The 21,175-nt window shown below is 39.4% G+C and overlaps 1 long non-coding RNA gene across 4 annotated transcripts in view; it reads left to right on the top strand.

The window, feature by feature from the left end:
• The window catches only part of LOC132786981 (uncharacterized), a 110,318-nt gene that overhangs the window by 12,373 nt on the left and 76,770 nt on the right, over window positions 1-21,175 (top strand). For 3 of the 4 annotated variants that reach the window (XR_009632491.1, XR_009632493.1, XR_009632494.1), the window contains exon 1: window positions 20,503-20,772. This is a non-coding gene — a long non-coding RNA (uncharacterized LOC132786981). Of the gene's footprint in view, window positions 1-16,739; window positions 17,236-20,502; window positions 20,773-21,175 lie in introns of those variants that run through there. The other variant, XR_009632492.1, reaches the window with a different exon arrangement.

The raw sequence follows: 21,175 nt of genomic DNA, 5'->3' as shown, positions 1-21,175 counted from the left end.
TTATGAAATTAATAATTTTTAATTTTTGAAATATATTCAATATATTTACCATATATTACAAGTTTATAAGTTCAAATTTTTAAATAAGCATACATTTTTTACCAATTGATTAAGTCGCAATAGATTTTACACATTCGATCTGACTTCCTCTCTCATTAACCAATTGTAATCCACATATTAACAATACATAAAAAAATATGAGTAACTTAGTTTCTCTTACATTAAATCAAATTATTTTCTGCAGATAGATAGATAGACTAAAAAATATATATGTATATTCATCAGAACAAATTCAGACTCAACCTTCGTTTCTTGCAGTGTTTTGTTCTCAACGTTATTTATTTGGCAGAACACATAAAATATGAAAATTAGTCTAATAATATAATCATCTTTATAGGCAAATCAATCAATCTATAAGCGAGAAACATGCACAAATGGTTTCCAATTTAGTTGCGACTTGTTTCTAATATCAATTCATTTGATTTTAAGTTTTGGCTTTGCAATTATGCACGCGGATTTAACTAAAATAAATGCGCAGGTTGCCTCAAATTTTTGGGGATTTGCTAGCTGATTCGGGGCTATTTTTGACGGGGCAACTTTGGGAATTACTTACGGTTAATAAACGCGCACTTTTAGTTACGGCCGGAATGCTGTCGGTCCAAACTTTTCTCATTTAACTTTTAGCCCAAAAATAACCACAACGAAGTATCTGCTCTGTTTTTTTTTTGTATTTTTTATGTACTGCTGATGGGCATTAGAGGAGCAGGGGGAGGGGATGCGGACTAGACCCATCGGAGCAGACAACTATGTGCCTGAAAGTATCTTTCAGCTGCCAGTTTGCGCTTTGGTTCTTCGTCTTTGGGATCTGTTTAATTTGGTTGCTTTCGTTGTTGTTGTTGTTGTTCGTCTTCATCTTTTTCTTTATGATGTTGTTGTTGCTGATGTTGGTATTGTATGTCATGAATGTTTCATGAAATTCGCATAACACGATGTTGCCCGAGTCAATGCCGCATTCAAGCGAATAGAAGGTCTTATGCTCTATACACTACTCACTTGGTAGCGACGTTGACATGGATTGAAGCGGAGCACGTTTTATTATTTTATAAATTTGTGGTTATTTTGTTAAATAATTTCTTCTACCTTTTAAATTTAAATATGTATTTTTTAACTTTTATTAAATAACATATAGTAATTTCATTTTTATAATTTGCAAATATTTAAAATTATTTTTTGATACAACATTTATTTATATTAATTTGTATAATTTTAGATGTATAGTATACCATTCATTGCAAATAATTTTATAAACCCAATTCAAAGTAATATATTTAAAAAATTTAGATAATTCTTAATCGTTTCTTTATCGAACAACTTTTGCCACAAACCAAAATTATAGTGTATTCAGAATACTACGTTCCCAACTGACTGAAATATATTTGAAAATTGGCACTTTGCTTGAGTTTTCTTGACTTGCTTCGGGCCGTTGGGCTTTTGCTGAGTCCTGCCTTCTGTGTGTGCGGTTTTTCCCATTGCATTTTTTTTTATTTATAAAAGTTTTTTTCTTGTAGCTGAATTTTTGATGAGCATTGTTATCAAAGTAACTTTTTGTAGTCTGTCCTTGTTGTTTTCGCGTTCACATTGGACCAGCAAAAAAGGCAAAAAGCAAAAGAAGAAAACAGAAAAGAAACAGCGAAAAATGTTCAATTTGGACCCAAGGCGGGGCACATGCCGAGTGGCCATATTATACTGACTAAATGAGATTACCTGCTGCCTGCTGGTTTCGCCCGCTGTAAATCCTATGGACTTAATTTTTGCGTTCGCACCTATGCCTTCGTCATTTGAACTCTGTTCTCTGGCCTCCGCCCTCTGTACGCTGTCATTTTTCAACTGGCTAGAATATTTTAAACTTTACACTTTGTCTGGCACGACATTTCAATTAAGTTGGCCCCCGACTTTGCCTTCCTTCTTTCCTGTCTTCGTTTCAGTCTCCGGGGCATAAAGCGAGAGCTAAATTTGCTCACGTCGCAGCTTCGTTGAATTTTTATGCTTGGACTTTTGGCTTTGATTCCAAAATGGTCGCTCGCCTGCTGCAGCCATCGCATCGCATCTAATCTTGCATCTAATAAGCATTTTCAATCAACTTTTATGCTTGCGTTGTAAAACGTAATCGACCTTAGAGCTCCTCCTCAGTCCTCCCCGACTCCTTTCTCGTTCAGTCTAGCGTGGCAGCTAAACCTCATGCATACGTCGCACAATAACTTAATCCGTAAATTTTATTTTAAAAAATCCGTAAAATCGTTCACAGAATTTCACGTGCGCCACTGCATCATAAATTGAAACCAAACCCCAAGTCCCTTTCCATTCCATCTCGAACAAACTCACACACTAGTCACTTGTGTGCTGCGAGTACCTTGAACTGGAGTAGGACTATGATTGCGGGAATAAGGAGTAGGTAGAAGTTGAAGCTGTATGAAGTATGTGGCTCTTTGAACAGCCATTCGCCGGTAAATGAAGCCGGCATGAGGTCGACTTTTGTTCCGCCCAATCAATGGGCGTGCATTCTGAGTGAAATTCCTTCAATTTTCAGCGCACAGTGGGCCACAAGCAGTTAGCACAATTGAGCATTTCCCATACGTTAACGAACATTTTAGAACTTTAATAAATTATTAAATGAATATTCATTTTTATGCCAATTTTCAGTTTACTGTATTTGGAAAATGATTTACAATATGTTTAAAGAAACATTGCCTCAAAATTTTCATCAATTTGATTTTAAATCTTGTAAAATATGCAGCTTTATTGCTCTGCATTATATTTGCTCAAACAATTTGATATCGTCATTCAGATTGCTTTTAAGAAGTGCAGTAAGAAGCCTTAGTTAGCGAACTTCATTACTTTGCAAAATATACATTATAATATGATAATTTAAACTAATATTAATTATTTTTTATTATTTCAAATCTTTATTGGACATTTTTATTAATTATTATATCACAGTAGTTTATCGTAAAGTTTAACTTATTTTCTATTGATTGAATTTCTCCAATATCATACTTTCCTTTTGCTTCGAATATTTTTCACCTTGCTATTTTGAACTTCTTATTTAATTGTTTTAATTTTGCGTTTTCTTTGACTCTGTTCCACTGTGCCACTTGGCGTTAAGATTTAAAATTTATTGAATTACCATTGGCAGCCACAAATTTACTGCTCGAGCAACCTGAGCTGTTCGTCAGGGTTTCGGCAATACTGATTATGCTGATATGCCACGCCCCCGCCCACGTGCACGCCCAAATTCCCAGGCTCCCTTTTGCCCCTGGAGGCCAGCCAAAAAGGGCAAAAATGCGCTGCGTCAACAGAAAAGCAGACTGGGAGCTGTGAGCTGTGAGCGAGCTACACGTACGAGTATTTTTAAAAATCGCCACAGCCATTTTGTTGCCTTTTATCCCTTTCACGAATTTGATGCGTTTCATTTGATTATTTGCGTGCGTGCTGGGAGCGAGTGAAAGGCGACGGCGACGGAGAAAACAAAATCCATTTTCCCTGGCTGGCTCCAAGGCAGCGAAGCATCACAGCATCATCGAGGCAGTCCATCCACTTGAGAGAGAGAAATAGCTGTTGCTGCTCCGCTTCGCATCGTTGCTCGTAATAACACGCTTTGATAACTTTCATGGGCTTGCCATGGGCCGCCTACCGAATTGCTCCTGATCCCCCATTTCCCGTTCCCGTTCTCGTTCCCACTCGTTGTGAATGTTTCTGTGTGGCTCCATCAAAATGCTGCGTCTCGTCTGGGTCTCATCGAAGGAAGGCTGGCGGATTGGCTTCGTTAAACTTTATTTTGAATTTATACTCTGGTAGATTTTGTGCGTCAACTTCAATTTGAAATTCTAGGTTGTCGTCTGCTTATCCTTTCTCCCAAAATCCATTTTGCTTGGTTAATGGACATGAAAATTAAACCCCCCACTCTCTGAACACCTCCATTTTGTTATTGTAAGAGTCTGCAGATTTAAGATGAAGTCTGCTGGCCAAATAATGAGACCGAGCGAGAGTGGCATAAATATTTATTAAAATTCAAATTGCAATCGAGTTGCGCATTCAATTTGCCATTTGCAGCTGCGCCAAATGCAAATTCTTCCTCCGAGGGCGGTCGAATTCGCCAAAAAGGAGCTGCCAACTAAAACCGAACACAACCATTTTTGCCGGGGGAACTAAACGAGCATACAATTACCATATAATCGGATATTTATTAGCACTGCATGCGACAATTGTGCCTTTCCCCCCTCGTCTGCGGCCCCTTTCAGCCTCCAGATGCCACAACTTGCCTCAGTTGCGGTTTATGGCCGCGCTTTTGCGATTTTTATGGTTTTATAATGCACGCCGCTGATTATCGCGCATGATATGCGAATTAAATTTTTACAATTTGCCAAATGCAAACACACACACACATATATATATATATATATATATGTATATATACAGAGACAGCAGTGTGTGTTAGTAGAGAGCGAGCTCATTGGCTCTGAGTGCTGTTCGACCTGTCGCCTTAACTGCCTTTAGCTATCCATTTTAATGAGGTTGTCGAGTCGGTGAATCGAGTCAGAGTTCTCATTCTCTCTCTCTCTCTCTCTCTGCTAAATGAATTTCAATAATGATTCAATTTTAATTTGAAGGCTCGACTGCATTCGGCAGCTCCGATCCGATCCGAGTCGTCCCCTCTTAATGGAGCTTAAATGCAATCGGCAAAACGATTGCGCCTAAGCGCTCTATTACGAAGTCATTAGGTTGTTTGGTTACCTTTTTCGTTAATTACATGGCTTCCTCACACGAACTACATCACTCTAAAAGAATTGGAGTATTCGAATCTAATTTCAATTTATTCAAAATTTGTTAATAAATTATATGAAATTTAATCGAATAATATTCACATTTTATTTGGAATTCATTAAGAATTTATTAAGGATTTATTTAAAATTGACTTTAAATTTGTTCCGAATTTATTATGTATATATTTGGAAATCGTTGACGTTGAGAATTTATTCGAAGAATACAAATATTTTTTTTTAATATATTTCACAAGTTATTTGAAAATATTTGAGAAATTTTAAAAAAGTTAATTAAGTATTTATTGCGAACTTCATTAAAATTTAATAAAAATATATTATGGATTTATTTGCAAATTTTAATTAGTTAAAAGTGCATCAAGGAAATATTTGTAGATTTATTGTAATTCATTGGGAATTTATGTAGAGTACATTAGGGATTTATTTTTAATTTATTAAAATTTGTTAAGAATTTTTTAAAAATTCCTTTTAAGCTGTTCAAAGTTAAAGCCGTGTTTTAGAATACTTTAATTTCCGGTGGCAGCTGGCCATAAGGGCGCTTTGATGGCCAATTATGAGGGACAAGACAAAGGAAACTTTACAACCTTTGATGGTCGCGTCTCGCGGCATCACATTGCCACATCCGACTATAATAATTTTTGTTCTGTTATGGGATATGTTATAGATATATACTTGTATGACGAATTCCATATTCAGCGCACACAGCACAGCACCAGAGTTTTCAATATGTGTGTGCGGACTTTTTGCTGTTTTTCAATTTCAATCGAAGTGGAAGGAAGCATCGCACTGTGAACGTGTCCCGTGCATTTTATTGATGGGAAACAGAATCCAAGTGGAAGTTATGGCTATGTGGCTATGCCTGTGCCTAGCTAGGGGGGAGGCGGGCGTGATCCCAGCCGGAATCGGACTGCCTGCCACTCACATGTGTATAACGAATGCGAATGCGCATTCATACTTATGTATGTATATACCAAGTATCTACATAAATTTAAAATTCTGTTTTCAGTTCTCAGTTGGCAGTTCCCAGTTCGCAAGTCTGCGTCTGGGAGAATACATTTGCCACCGCCTGCCTCCTTTATTCCGACGCAATGCAAATGGCGAAGCGTAAAAACAGAAATAAATGAGCAAATCGAAAGAATAAGCAGAAGCAAAAGCAGAAGCAGTGTCAGTGCTGAAAATATTGTTATTGCTCATGCGACATGCATAAGAAGTAAGCAAAAACTGAACAGAACATATCCGAGACCCGAAACTGAAGCAAACCCAACCAAGTCGAACCGAACTAAAACAAGTGAGAACTCTAAGAAAGAGTGTGCTCGACTGTGGGATACCCGCTACACACTTTGAATAAAAGCAAAATAGTGCGGTATTCATTTGAAATATACCAAATTAATATACTAAAAATGATAATTAACATACCAAAAGCTATTTTTGGTATATCGATGCAGTGTATATACCATAGAGTGCAGATTATACCAGATTGACAGCTAAAGCTTCCAAGACCCTTAGAAAGTAGGCGTTTTCCCCATATAACAGTTTTTCTTTAATAACTTCCACATTTTTTATCTGATCGCAACCAAACTTTCAGGAATCATAAAGAATATAGTTATTATTTTATGTACCAAATTCACGACTCAAGCTTTACATTTACAATTGTTATTCGGCTTTTGGCAAATTGGGAGACGGAAACTTAACAAGTGCTGTCGACAAAGATTTTATCTCTACTCTTTTAGTATCTAAGATCTCGGTGTTCTTACAGAGTTCGGACAGACGGATATGGCTAGATCGTTTCGGCTGTTGACGCTGATCAAGAATATATATACTCTATAGGGTCGGCGATGCCTTCTTTTGCATGTTACATACATTTCCTGACAGCACAAAATTATAATACCATTCTACACTATGGGTAGCAGGTATAAAAAAAAATGCTCGAAACTGCGAGAGATGCGTGCAAGGATTATCTGTTTTATCAGTCTTACAGTGGTGCTAAAATAATGCCAATTTAGATCATACGAGTATGCATCGCATAATATTATATTTGGAAGCAATTTAAATTCTTTGCAATGAGCAAAATTTGTTGAATGTTTAAGCAAAATATAATGAATGAAATTAATATGAAATTCTAATTCTTTTATGATGGAATTTCGGAATTCAAAAAGTAAAGTACTTTGGTACCTCTTCGGAGCTATTTCGGCATAATTATTCCAGATAAATTTACTTTAATTTTGCTCAACTTTATTTATATACTGTTCATCTAATTATAGTGCTACTTTCATAATTGCTTCGACTTTAATTTGGCAACTTGCTATAAACTAAACACAAATATAATTTGTTTCAAGTTATATCTAGCTGAAACGTAATGAAAAATCGTATGTTAATTGGTAAATGCTTGATGCTCTTCATATGCTACCTAAGCAAATAGGTTTGGGGCAACGGTGCGCGTGGTGGCTGGAACCACCTGGAACTGAGCTGAGCTATGGGAATGAATGGCTGCTATGAGCATTTTGAGAGTTCGTCACATGCAAACAACGACAATAACATGCTGGCCCCGTGGTGTGGGTGGTTTTTGCTGGATTGGTGTATGGCTGGATTGGGATTCTGTCTGGACTGTGGATGGGGCACGTCCAACAGCGACGACAGCAGCCTCATGTCAACAGCAACAACCAGAGCAACGACAACAACAACGATAGCGTCAGCGTGTCTTTCTGGTCGTTGGCAAATGTTGGAAAAACAAATTTTTATACTTGTTTTTGCCCGGGTTTATATTTGTGTTTTATTTTTCGTAGCGCTGCAAAATATGCGACTCTGTGTGGGATGTGGGATGTCGTTGCCGTTGTCGTTGTCGTTGTCGTGGACAGTGGTAGAGACATGGGAGGGGCGGGGCTGATAGTGCGGCTGTCGAGCGATGCTGTCGTTTGGCATGCTCGGAGATATTCCGAGATATTAGTCATAAAACGAGCACACACAAATATATAAATTCATTTGAGCGTGCAGCTTCCCATCCCCAACCTCTTCGCTGCCAAACAACCACCCAACCATTGCCCTCCTCCATTCCCGGCACACACCTCAGTTGCAGAGTTATGAAGATGGCGGCCAGGTCGTGCCGTTTTTATATGAGCTCCACACAGCGTCCGTCTCTCGTCCGTATCCTCATCCTCAGCCGCATCCTCATCCTCATCCTCATCCACATCCGCGACCATGAAACTGGAAACCTAATTTTCTAGGGTAATCCCTGGCAGCAAAAAGCTGAGGCACTTCAGCAGGGGATGAGGATTGGTCCGCCACATGCAAACATAAATTATGCAGATCCTGCAAACGTGCTTAGATGACATTTTTCCAGAGGTGATGCGACCATAAAGGTAATACTTCTCCGCCCCCTCTCTAAAAATATATGAGAGCAGGTTGTTGAGGTTGTGAGGCACGATAAAGATGCCACATATGATGTATCTACGTGGCAGCATGTAAAATTGTTGCTGCCCGTTTATGTAACTCCACCACGATTACAAACATGCCAAAAACATCCCAACTTGGCCAGCAACTGCATAAAAAGTTTCTGGCTGAAATAGCAAAATAGCTAAGATCCAATCCCAGTCCAGTCGCCAGTTGCCAGTTGCCAGTTGGCAGCTCTAGCTTTGTCGTCCAGCGTCGTGCAGCGTCAACGTCGTGTCCAGCCATTTGGCTTATCCTTGATGAAACTAATCCCAACTTCGCCATTTTTATATGCATGTACTTCTGTGCGCAGCACACAAAAACTTTTGGCCAATCTTTTTACGACTTCATTTGCCAGTTGCCAGTTGGTAGTTGACAGTCCAACAGCATGAGATGGAGATGGAGCTGGATCTGGATGTGGTTGGGGATGGAGGAGAAGCACGAAAAGTAATAAGTCACCAAGTCACGACAATGCCACGTTCTCAACGTCATCTAAGTCCCTCAAACCCTCCGCTCTTTTTCTCTCTCTCTTTTTCTCGCTCACTCCCTTTCTCTATGTTGCTTTCACTCTACTTCCATCTCTCTTTCCTTCTCTTTCATTCGTGTTTCCTATCTCTGCAAGGCATTTGCTGCGTCCTGTTTGCCTTTTGCTTGCACTGTGCAGCAATAGAAAGAACTGAAATGAAACAGAAAATATGAATTTATAATTCACAAATATTAACAAGAGGTAGAAGAAAAAACATTTCCAATATTTACAGGGATTAATATAATTTGCGAACTCTTGAAATTGCAAATAATAAAAAAAAGGAAACCTTAACCATTCTCCTTTATATAATACTGAAATATGATTTTTGATCTGTTTTGTTTTTACGTGTATAATTAAAGCTATTATTGCTTCTTTACTAACAATTTTAAATTCTAAAGTGTCGTAAAGTATTAAAAGACAATATAGATTAGATTATATAGATAGATTATATAGATTAGATTATAGATTAATTAAATAAAATCACGAATTTAATGAGTAATAAAATATATTGAAATAATTCTTAATTTGAGGAAATTACTTGATTATGAATTGAGCCAATAAAAGTTCATATTATAATTGTTCAAAATAATATGAAAGGGATAATAATTGGTTATTATTTCGGCAATTTCTTTAATAAACTCCGATAACCCATTAACATTAATCTTTTAAATGATATTCTATAGATTGATACGGAAACGCGACTTCTTATGTTGTGCAGTGTTGGAAGCCAAGTTTCTCGGTTGCAGCGGCAAAATGATTTCATTCGAGCTCCACCTTAATTTAACTAAACTTTTTTATATGGGCTTAGCCAACTGGCGCCTCCAGCCCTCAGTTGCAACCCCAATTGCAGTCACAGTCCCCAACAACCAGGTCCAACAACAGCGACAACTGCAACAACAACTTCTAGAGCTACAGTCATGGCTCCTGCTACAGTTGCAATTTCGCGCTGGTTGCATTTCAAGTTTTGTAGCCGTGGCGTTTAAGGCGAGGACAACGACAAGGGGCAGGACAAGAGGGAGGAGGGAAACTGAAACTGGAGGAGTGGCAGCCATCGTAAAATAACAAAGATCGCTGTCCGCGCTGCTGGAGCCAAACGAAATTTTGCTTCGTTTCGCGTTATTGGGCAAAGCCATTCCAAGTGCCAAGGAAGCGTAGCGAAATGCTAGCCAAAAAAAAAAGTCAAGGAACTTTAAGGCTGTGTGCACTGCAAAAAAAAATAATGCAAGCTTGACTCGTGTGTAATTCTTTATATATATTAAATATCTAAAGCACAGTCGAGGGAATGAGAGAATCGTAGAGAGATTTCTTGTGGTGGCAAAAATGTGTCGTAATTTCTGATTAAATTGTCAGCAACTTTTGTCGGCAATCATAAAATGAGTGAGCCGGAAAAGTTTTGTGTTTTTGTTAGCGTGAAGCATTTAAGAGTTCTTTAATTGATGTTCCCTCGACCCACACCCAAACCCACACACACATTTGGCTCTGTGTATTTACATACTCTTCGGCGCTCTTTGGCCTTTTTGGCACTCGTATCGTAAAGTTTTCTTATGTGAGTTTCTAGTTTTGGCGAAACATCAAGGATCCTTCGAGATGAGATGAAATGAAAACCAACAAAAAAGTTCCCAAAAACTATTTGGCAATAAAACGAACCTGCCCAACAGAGCGAAATGATTGCAGCAAGTGTCCCAGATAAAGCTTTGCCAACATCCATCTTCAGGTTCAGGTTCAGACAATAATTAAGCCTACTATTCGACTAGAAGCCCAGAAGTACAGGCTGTTGAAAATGTCGAGGTGTGAGACAATTGTCATCGCAGCAGCTGGCGCTTCTTGCAATTGAATGTGTTTTTGCATAAATTGTAAATGAAAATCTTGTCAAAGTATTTGAAATGGAAATGCCAAGCAAACGATTTCCTTTTCTAATTGAACTCGCTTACTCAATAGGGTTGGATGTGGATGCCATAAAAACGTTGCTCCATGTTGTTATTGGCCGCATAGCATCGCATCACATCGCATCGCACAAACAACAAAATCCCCCAGCGCGTGGTGTGCAGTAAATAAATTGAAACGAATTCAATTGGCAGCGGAATGTTTACAAGCCCAGAAAGCAATGAGCATGGAATGAGGAACGCGAGCCAAAGACAAGCGAAAAACACACACAAATAAAATAAACAGACAGCCAAAGACAACAAGAGTTGTGGCCATGGAAGGAGCAGGCTTGGAGCAAGCTATTGACAAACGAAAGATAAACAAATTGAAAAAGTCATGGCATCCATCCATCAACCTTCCACTCGTCCAGCAACTTCTTCAGTTATCAATGACCGTCATTGGCGCCCTGGCCACACTCTTCCTCTCGCCCTCTCTCCCTCCTCGACCTTCTCCTCCTCCTTATGCGCTGTGTCCTCGCAACTGTCATTGGCGTAATAAGCTGTTTGTTTTAACGGCGCTCGACTCTCAACGAACTCGCTCGCTTCGACGCATAAACAAAAATAATGACAACCTCCGTCTGTCCGCCTGTCTTTAACGGACATTCGGACAGCGGACTCAGCACAGCAAACAACACAACATCATAACCGTCGACTTCATAAATTCGACTTGCGTATTTATTTATAATAATTTATTTCAATAACAACGCCAGCCATTCATCTCCATCTCCAGCTCCATCTGTGGCCCCCCTCTTCACTCTATTTATTGCTGTTGCTGTTGTTGTTGTTGTTGTTTTCTCGCTTTTCCACTGTGACTTCATCTTACATTTCAAATATTTGTACAGTTTTCGTTGTTGTCGCTGAGGGACTGCATAAATAGTCGAATATCAATTTATGCGTTTCTGTATTGGGAAATGGGAAAATTCGAGTATCTGGGGCCCGGCATAATTTAACATTTTTTTTTTGGTTTTGCTGCGGAATGTCTTTTCTTTTTGTTAAGGGGAAAGTGTTTTTCTGGCTTTTGTTTGGTTCGTCTAACAGCGGCACTTCAATACAGAAAACTCTACTAAGTGGTTTGAAAGAGCTAAGCACACCTAACAGCGCCACACTATCATATAATGGAATAACTATAATTTATGTATTATATCTAAAATTAGCATTTGATTCTGATTTTTAAGAATTACTAAAATAGATTCGAATATTTTGTATTGCAAAGTTGCCTTTGTTTTAAATAATTATTAACGTTTATCTGAAGTGTAGTAAAATTTCATATTTACATGTAAGAATTACTAAATGTGACTAGATAAAAGACATAAGATGAAACAAGTTAATAAAATTATTATTAAATATATCTTCTGTTCATATATGTATTATTGAATTTAAATTAATTTTATTCTTGGTAAATAATATCAAAATGTAAAATTGAGTTTGAATGGGCAATTTGTCATTGAATATTTTATAAACTTTCATACTCAGTCGAATAAATATTTCCCATGCTTCTCCCTGAAAGTCTAGAATTTTAGTAAATATTTCTAAAAATTGTAAATAAAATTGCAGTTAATTCTGAACAATTTATCGATGAATGTTTTATACATTTACATAGTAAAATTCTTATGAAGCTTTCTTACAATCTAAAATCTTGATGGTGATACAAACTCGTGTGTATTAACTCAAGTGCATGTCGTTAATGGGATTTAGTTGAGTAGAAATATTCAGAAATTCCACCACAATAAGGCAGACTGAGAACAACAAAGTTGTTTTCATGGCGAATTTGCAAACAGTTCCCAGGCCTTTGGGGAAACCTTTTTGGCTTTCAGCTTTTTAGCTCATGCTCATTTCAAACGCGAAATGAAAATGAAAATTCTTGCAGAATAGCTGGAAGAAGAAGCAGCCCAACCCACACAGATTTTGCCCTTTTCCCCAAACTTAACGTTGCTTCGTGTTTTTGTGCAAGTCATTTACAGAATAGAATTCTTGATTAAATTGGAGTACATTTCGTGTTTCCTCACCCATCCCCTGGCAATGGCGATGGCAATGGCAACGGCAGCTTACGAGCACGTCGACGACGGCTTTGCTCTGCCAACTTCTCATTTACCTAGCAGCGCGATGGCTTCTCAGGTGGGCGGGTCTCGAATCGAGCATATAAAACTGAGAACGGCGAAACGTTGGAGGCGAGGCGATGGATGCGGCAAGGCGTTTGAAGAATATTTGCTGCATATTCAAGCGGCCTCCACTCCACCTCCCCACTTCACTCGCAGCTTTGCCTTTCCCTTCACTGCTCAGAAAACTCGTCAGCGAAATCCAGGAGCGAACCTTTTCCTACCTGAATTTGCTGAAACATGCGAAACTTATTTTGCAAGTTTTATGTCGACGAGCAGCAAGTAGCAGCAGCAGCTTTTATTTTTTCCCTTGTACATTTTCCTCCTTATTCGTTGCTGTTTTTTTCAGTTTTCACATTTTGCTCTTTGGCTTAAATTACACTTACACTGAGCGAAAAAACTAAGTGAAATTATATAGAAATTAGAATACTGTCTGCAGTTGATTTCATTCTGTTATTCAAAAGTTAATAAAATATTATTTAACTTTTTAAGATGTGACTTTAGTTGGTTTTCAATGAAATTTCGCTCAGTGTAGACGCGTGCATAAAATCGCCAACATGAAAACTTAGAAAGCTCGCGCGTTCCTTTCACAGCAGAGAAATCCACGCCTTTGGCTTGTAGCTCTTCGTACACAGGTTGCATGGCAAGATGCCATCGCCATTTGGTTGACTGGCAAACCGTCGAGTGACGACGTCGTGGATGTTTTTGGGGATATGGATGTGAATATGTATGGAGTTGGGGATTGGGATGGGGATGGGGATGGGGATGAGGTTGAGGTGATGGCAAGACGAGTATAAAATAGTATTTCTAACCATCCTTGGAGCATGTAACGGGCGTGGCAACGACAGAGACACAGCGATGGAGCGACTGACGGCTTAGCGCATTCCAATTCTCATTTCATGGATTAGTTGAAGGCTTAAGTCGAAGGCGCGAAAGCGAAGCAATGCCTGAGAAACGGGTTTATCAGCCTGACAGCCTGCACATAACTCAACGGCGTTATGACAACGGAGATACAGATTCATTTGCAGCTATAGATTCAGATACATTTCGAGTTCACTTACAGATACAGATGCATTCAGAGATAGGCTGGCAACTGTGTAAAACAAACACTCAATGCCGACAATAAAAAGCAGGACTAATAATGGCTTCGAGCGAGTTACGCGGCTGGAGGACTGCGCACCAAATACGCAGCGGGAATGACCTCGATGCGTGGCAGGAGGCAAGAGGCAAGGGGCAGACAGCTAAAGGCAGCCACAGAGGCAGCGTCACAATGCCCGTTTGTTCTGGTCATTAATAGTTTTATTGGCCGCAGTCGGCGAGCAATCCTTTTTCTGAGACATTAGAGGTCGCTCCAGTTATGGATATGAACATGAAATATTATATTTGAATCACACACTCATACACAATCAGTCGAAGGTCATTTGACGGCACTCAATTTTTATCAGACTGCTCTCGTTTTCATGTGAAACATGCCCTTGTTTATTGTGTGTTGTGTTTTTTATGAAAGCCTTGAGAGCAATCTGAAATATAATTGCCGTCACAACATTTAATAGTTTCGAATGCATAGCGAAGCGTCTACGAAATTCAAACTCTTTCGTTGTAATGTCCTTGTCAAGATTGGCCACAGCAGCTGGAATGTTTCGTGCCCAGCGTAGGCGTTTTTATGCTGAACATGCTTGAACTTCGAACTCATCATCATAAAACAAGGCAGCGACAACTACTCACGCGCTCTCCCAAAAGCGATGGAGCATGGAGATGGAGGGGGCCAACTAAATTAGTGCAATTCAACACGAGCCTAACCCCATCCATTTCGTCTACCGATAATGCATAGCAATGAAGTAGAAAATCCCGAAAAGCTCTCTGAGGCAAAGTCATCACTTACTGTTGCCGTAGATGGGGAGAGAGACGGAGACTGAATGACATACGAAGATGGGCACGGATTAATGGCCGGCAACTGAGATGCCAACGAAACGGAAAACTAATTCCGTCGTTTGTGAGTTAAATGGCAAAAGCACAGCCGATTCATGGCTGGAGGTGACCCCCAAACAATAACACTTGACAGTGGGAGCATGCAAAGAAAATAGAAATTATTATTTTAAACACATTCAAATTATTTATAGAAAAGTTTATATATGAGATTACTTTCTCTAAGTAATACAACAAATTTTAACATTATATAACTTCAATATTAGTTCCATTCTCATGTATTTGTACCACTGTGCAACTGAGCGTTGACTGTGGACACGTTCTTGCTACTGGGCCGGCCATTTGACGCTAAGATAAACGATTTCCAATAAAAATACGGCAGTGCCCCCGTGCGCCGGAAATTCTATGCCTCCTGCTTTTGCCAGGCTTTGTTTGGATTTCTATGAATCCAGCCATTGCCATTGCCAATGCCGATCCCGTTCTCGTTCTTGTTCTTGTTCTAGTTGCTGTTGGACAACGGTGGGGCCGCGATGTTATCAGGTTCAATTGTTGCCATACCGCTTCACATCCTGGCTCGCAATCGGCTTGGAGCCCCAAACATTGACGAATGGATATGGATACATGGATGGATGCTTGGATGGCGGATGGCAGAGGTGGCGCTCGATGGGGCATTAAATTGTATTAAAATGCGCAACGCAACGTACACAACGCACGCACGCCTACATCCATCCTCCATCCCTTAGACTTAGAGTGCTCCCAGGCGGCTGCTGAGCCTTGACTGCTTTGACTTTGCCTAAACGACGGAATTTATTTGTAGCCGCTCCTCCACCGGTGTGTGCCATGTGCCTTGTGCCTTGTGCCGAGGCTCTATCGTAGGTGGTATCCCAGCCCCAAATGGTATTTTATTTATTTTTATTGGCAAATGTCAACGAGGCGTTTCTGCTTTTGTTCAACAGCATCAAAAGAAACAGCAAAAGCAAAAGCAACAGCAAACGCAGATATCTCGGAAAATGAGTTTGTTTTTGGGGGATTGTGTTAGTATATCAAATGTAAATCGAATTGGAAGTTTTTCATTGGTTCCGTTCTTGAGCAGCTTTCAAATTTATGGTCATTTCACGGAAATAGTTTACTTAATGCGACGATGTTGTGTTTTATTATAAATTCGATTTCTGAATTCTAAATTAAAACGCATATTTCAGTATTTTTTTTTGTTGGTGGACAAAGTGGTTTACTTACAGTTGAGAATAAATCTTATAAAATATCGTAAAATAAAGCCACATAGAACTTAAGAAAATGTTGAACTTGAACCGATATTACATGCTTAAGCAAAAGTATGAAAATGTCGTGGTTTTTCTTCTATTCAGTAATTGTTTATCACAAGCTGGGCATATTTAAGAAATTAATGTAGATATTAAGCAAGTAAATATTAAGACAGTTAAAACAATCACGATGGGCTTATAATAATTTAATACATATCGAAGTTAGTCAAACTCAACTACTAAGCTGTAATTTATAAGGCGATTCATTTTTATCGCAACTCAAAAATATGTTAAGCTGCTTTGCGATTTATTTAAAATCGTGCAAATGGCAATATACTATGAAATATTGTCACCTTGTACGAATTTAATGTGGAATTCGTTGAAATCCGACGCAAAAACTGAATTTCTCGATATAAAGAAACCAAATATTGTTGTTGATGGCAAAACTAAATCAAATATTTAAATAGATAAAATAGATGCATAGCATAACTATATCAAAAGTTATGCAATATATTGAACTATATTTTTTCATTTAAAAGTACATGTTGCCAAAATAAATTTCATTTACATAACATAGTTCCTCTAATATAAATATTTTTTTAAAGAATATTTCTAATTTTAAACGGACTTTTAATAATTTTTATAAGCACTAAAAAGTAAAAAATATATTATGATTAATTCAATTATATAAATTGAATAGTTTCAATAGTTTTGAGTAATATCAAGTAAATATATTTCATTTGCAGCTATACAAAATGCCGTCGGCTGAAACCAATGGCAGACAACCAGAAAACCTCCATGCGGAATATGTATGTGAGCAAATGCGTGCTGTGAATGAGAGAGCGCCGACGCTAACAAATGGAATGGAATGACAGAAGAGAGCGCGTTGTCATGGCAACGGCAGCGGCAGCCATCTTGGATGTGAGAGAGAGCGGCCATGCTGCGGCCATGCTGCTGGCGTGCTACCGACACTCACCTGCGACGGCGGCTGTTGTGAAGTTCTGTGACGTGACTGAAATATCGGAACAAAGAGCCGCAGCAGCAAACAGGCCAACGTTGTTTGTGCTTGTGCGGCAATTTTCTGCCTGCCTGTCAGCAATGCCGCAGTAACGGCGGTCGCGGCGACCGTTGAACGAGTGCGCCTGCGTTGTGCCCGGACCGCGACCTCAACTGGCGCAGGGATGGAATGGATTGAAGCAGAGCTAGCAGCAGCAGCAGAGGCAGCGAAGCGACGTCGTCGAGGTAAGTGAAGGAATGCCACTGCTTTAGGGTTGAAATGGACATTGTGAGGCAGAAGGAGATAGAAAATCCTAGCACTGAGGGTGGATAGCGAATACTCGAACCACTTTGTTGTTGTCCTCGCTAAGTTCCAAGTAGAAAACACTTCAACGCCAATAAGATTTATAATTTATTTCGCCAATTAGCAGCAAGAACAACGACAATTAAAAATACATCTTCTATATACATAGCACATTTAACATTCATTAATCTATTAAAAATGTAAAAATTAATATATCTTTGCAAAATCGAAAACATGTATTTTTGAAACGCACAACTCAAAATTGTTTAAATCTGAACGCGTTGCTGTCAATTCGAGAGTGCTCTCACTAATACATTCACAGCGGTGGCCCCCCGCATTAGTATTAGTGCCGCGCTCTTCGCGGTCTTATTGTCAATGTGTGCGTGAGCGCTCTCTTAAGTTGCTTGCTCTTAAGAGCGTCAACTTGCATTAGTATTGGTGTCTCGCTCTTTGCCGGCTCTCTCATTGTGCGCTCTCTCTTGTGGTCGCTCTTTGTAGTGCGCTCTTTACTCAGATTGCACCTGTTCAAGTTCATGGGACTCTCTTAGCAACACGCTGTTTGTTTGTTTGGCTCATTTTTTGATAGCGTCGCATTGTTTTGGTTTTCATGCGCTCGCTCTTCGCCCTCCTCTGCTCTGCGGCCTGTGCTCTGCGCTCTTGTGTGTGGCAGCTGCTGCCATTTGCTTATTGGACGTACTTAGATGGTCTGACTAAGGGCATTTCTCACACCACCACTCGATGCCGACAGCCAATGCAACTTCTATTCCCAATGAGAAAACCGTGGCGCAGCTTGAAATCTTGTTAGAATTTATGAGAATCTCAAAGTCCTGCGCAAGTTCCTGAGCTTTGGGTTGATGCAATTTCCTTTTTTTACGATTTGCTCGCATTCATTGCATTCTTTTCGGTTCGGTTCGCTTCGCTTTCACAACTTTTTGCCATCGCCAGCATCCCTACCCGTCTCGAAGGGACTTTTGTTGCGATGGAAAATATAATGCGCTTTTCCCTTTTCCACTTGGCAACAATGTTGGCCACCCGATGCAATTTTTGCAATGCTGCTGCTGTGTGGGCGATTGGGTGTACAGCAGCAACAATGCCCCAATGGCTGCTGGCAATGCTGATAAGAATGATTGGTGCAATTACAAGCACAACAACAACAACAATAACAGAAACAGCAACAACGTCGACGACAACGATAGCAACATTGCTGGCAGCAATAAGCAAAGAGCATCCGCTTTACTATTCCAACGGTAACCGAATCTAATTGGATTCTGGCTCACAATGGTTTGAGTCTTCACTAAGGTTCATATCTAGTAAAACCTTTTGAGTTATCAACTTCTAGCTTCGATCCGCAACGAAACACAAAGAGAAGGGTCTGCTCTCAATTATAACTGATAAGTTGCCCTTACTCTTCTCTATCATCTCTCTACTCATTCGTCGCAGCTTCACCTTCGCGTGCCACAGCATAAAATCTGAATACTTGCGAGGTTTACACATGTTTATATGTAAATTTATACACCTACATATATATATTTAGTTTGTTATTGAAACAAAAATCAGCGTTTAGAGTTTCGAATTTTGTTTCTTTGTTTATTGTTTACTTTTGCTCATCTGAATATTTGAATCCATTCATGAGTTACACTTGCGCCTGTTTAACTGGAATATTGCCTTAAGATTGCTTAATAAATAATTAAACATTTTTATTTAATTTGATTATTATTCTCTTTATTTTTAATATTGTCGATTTGAGTAAATGCCTAAATACACTTGAAAGTCGTTTAACCATCGTCGAGTGGGTCATAAAACATGGCCAGGAAAGGGAAAAAGTTAAGTATGTGCAAAATGCGATAAATAAACACAAGACAAGAAGAACTTAAGACTAAAATCAAACTGTAAATTGGCGCAAAATATTGCGAGTAAAGACATAAATCCCGACAGTGCTAAGCTACCGTAAGAACAGCAGCGGATGACTTCTATATTCACTTCCCGAGGACTGGCCAGGCAGTCAGCAAGCTGGCTGGCTGGGATTTGAATCTCAACTGAACGGACGTCATAATCGTTTCAGTGACAAAGCATAAAATTTGAGTTTTACGATTTAACTGGGCCATAAAGCTGCCAATTAGTGTCAGTGGCCAAGACGTACACGAAGACGCAGAAGGACAAAACGGGCGAAAAGCATTGCCCATTGGTTGCTGGCTGTTGGCCATTGCATTCAGATTTCAGATTGAGAATGGAAATGAAAATGGAAATGTGGCTTAGGCAGTCCAAAAACCAAAAAAATCAACATAAAGTGGCATGAGTGAGAAGTGCATTTAATTGTTTTATGATAATTTTGACAGGTCATTAAATGTATTGAGGCCCACAAACGAAAATTCCAGTAGCCATCGCTCAACGTTGGGCTCGTTATGACTTAACATTGCGTTTTCCGTTCACCGTTCTCCTTTCTCCATTATCCGTTCTCAGTTCAAGTGACTTTTTAAGGAGCTGCCTAATATACGACTTTTCCGACACACGCAATCAGCACGAGCCCCAAACATGACCCATTCCATTCCAATACGCTGACTCAATCCCCATCCTCGTCCCCATCTCCAGTCGCAGTCGCAGTTCAAGTCCAACAGCAGCGAGTCATAAAACTGATGACAATTTCGTTTTATTTTTTTATGACAAAACGTCGACGGCTTCGCCTGCGGTCTTCACTGTACAGGTGCGTCCGCATTCGCGTCCGGGCGGGGCTAGCATTGAGGGGAGGGGCGGGCGGACAAGCAAATATGTCTGCTGCTGTTCTTGAATAATTTTTATTGTTGTAAATCACAATGTCAATTGTTGCACAGTGGGTTTAGATATCAAAAAAAGCATGCAAAATATATTGCGATTAAAAGGAAATTTATTTAATATCTTCATAAATAACTTGCGATTAATTCATTCAAAATGAAATTAGTTGCTTGAATTCGCTATCTTGCGTTTGGTATGTAAAAGTTAATTGGCCTTCACTGCCTATCAAGGTGCTTGGCGAACTCCAATTGCCATTTGCATGGCTAATTGAATTGCAATTACAATCGATTGAACACGCCGACTATGCAACTACGCGACTTCGCGATTTTGCAAGTTGTCGTCTTGGCTTCGATCGAATCGATTTGAGCCGTGGCCAATTGGCATTGGCATTGGCCAAGCTAATGGGTAGGCACAGTTAGTTGCAGTTCCACAATGTTTATTTGAGAACGTATCTTGATCAGAGTTGTGTGTGTGCTTCAGCCACTTGAGCTGCAACTTCAACTTCAATCGCAACGACGACTTTGACTGGCAACTCATGTGCTGTTGGAATAAATAAAATGGCCAGCAAAGGAAGGCATCGATGTGACTGAGCAGCAACAATTCATTCCAAAACAAACAAACAAAACGCAACAAACAGAAGCCCAACAATGGCTTCAAGCCCAAAGCCCAAAGGTGAAGCAGAGTCTCCAAGTGAAGTGAAGTAAAGTGAAGTGAGTAAACAAAAATGAAGAATGTCCGCTGATTGATATTATCCACTCCCCAACAACAACAACCACAACAACAACACAACCACAACACACACAACTCACGCACTGACTGCAGACAGGCAGAATGGGAATCGAGAATGGATTTCCATTTAGCATTTCCGTTGCGGCCATATTTCATTTGCGCTGTCAACATGACTTACTCCGAGTCCCCACTGAGACCTGAGACTTTAAAACTGACAGCGGAGATCCGAGTAGATATTTATCATGATCCGCAGAAGTATATTTTTATTCAGTCAGATAGTTGCAACTTACCACAAGAAAAACAATTATTAATTGGTTTATAAAGTATATAAATGAAAAGCTTATTCAGGTGATTAAGCTCGAAATAAAAGCAGTCGAAACATAA

The sequence above is a fragment of the Drosophila nasuta genome, chromosome 2R (genome assembly GCF_023558535.2).
Source record: "Drosophila nasuta strain 15112-1781.00 chromosome 2R, ASM2355853v1, whole genome shotgun sequence".
NCBI lineage: Eukaryota > Metazoa > Arthropoda > Insecta > Diptera > Drosophilidae > Drosophila > Drosophila nasuta.
Note: the sequence above shows the minus strand (reverse complement) of the source record. Positions and strands in the feature narration are given on the sequence as shown.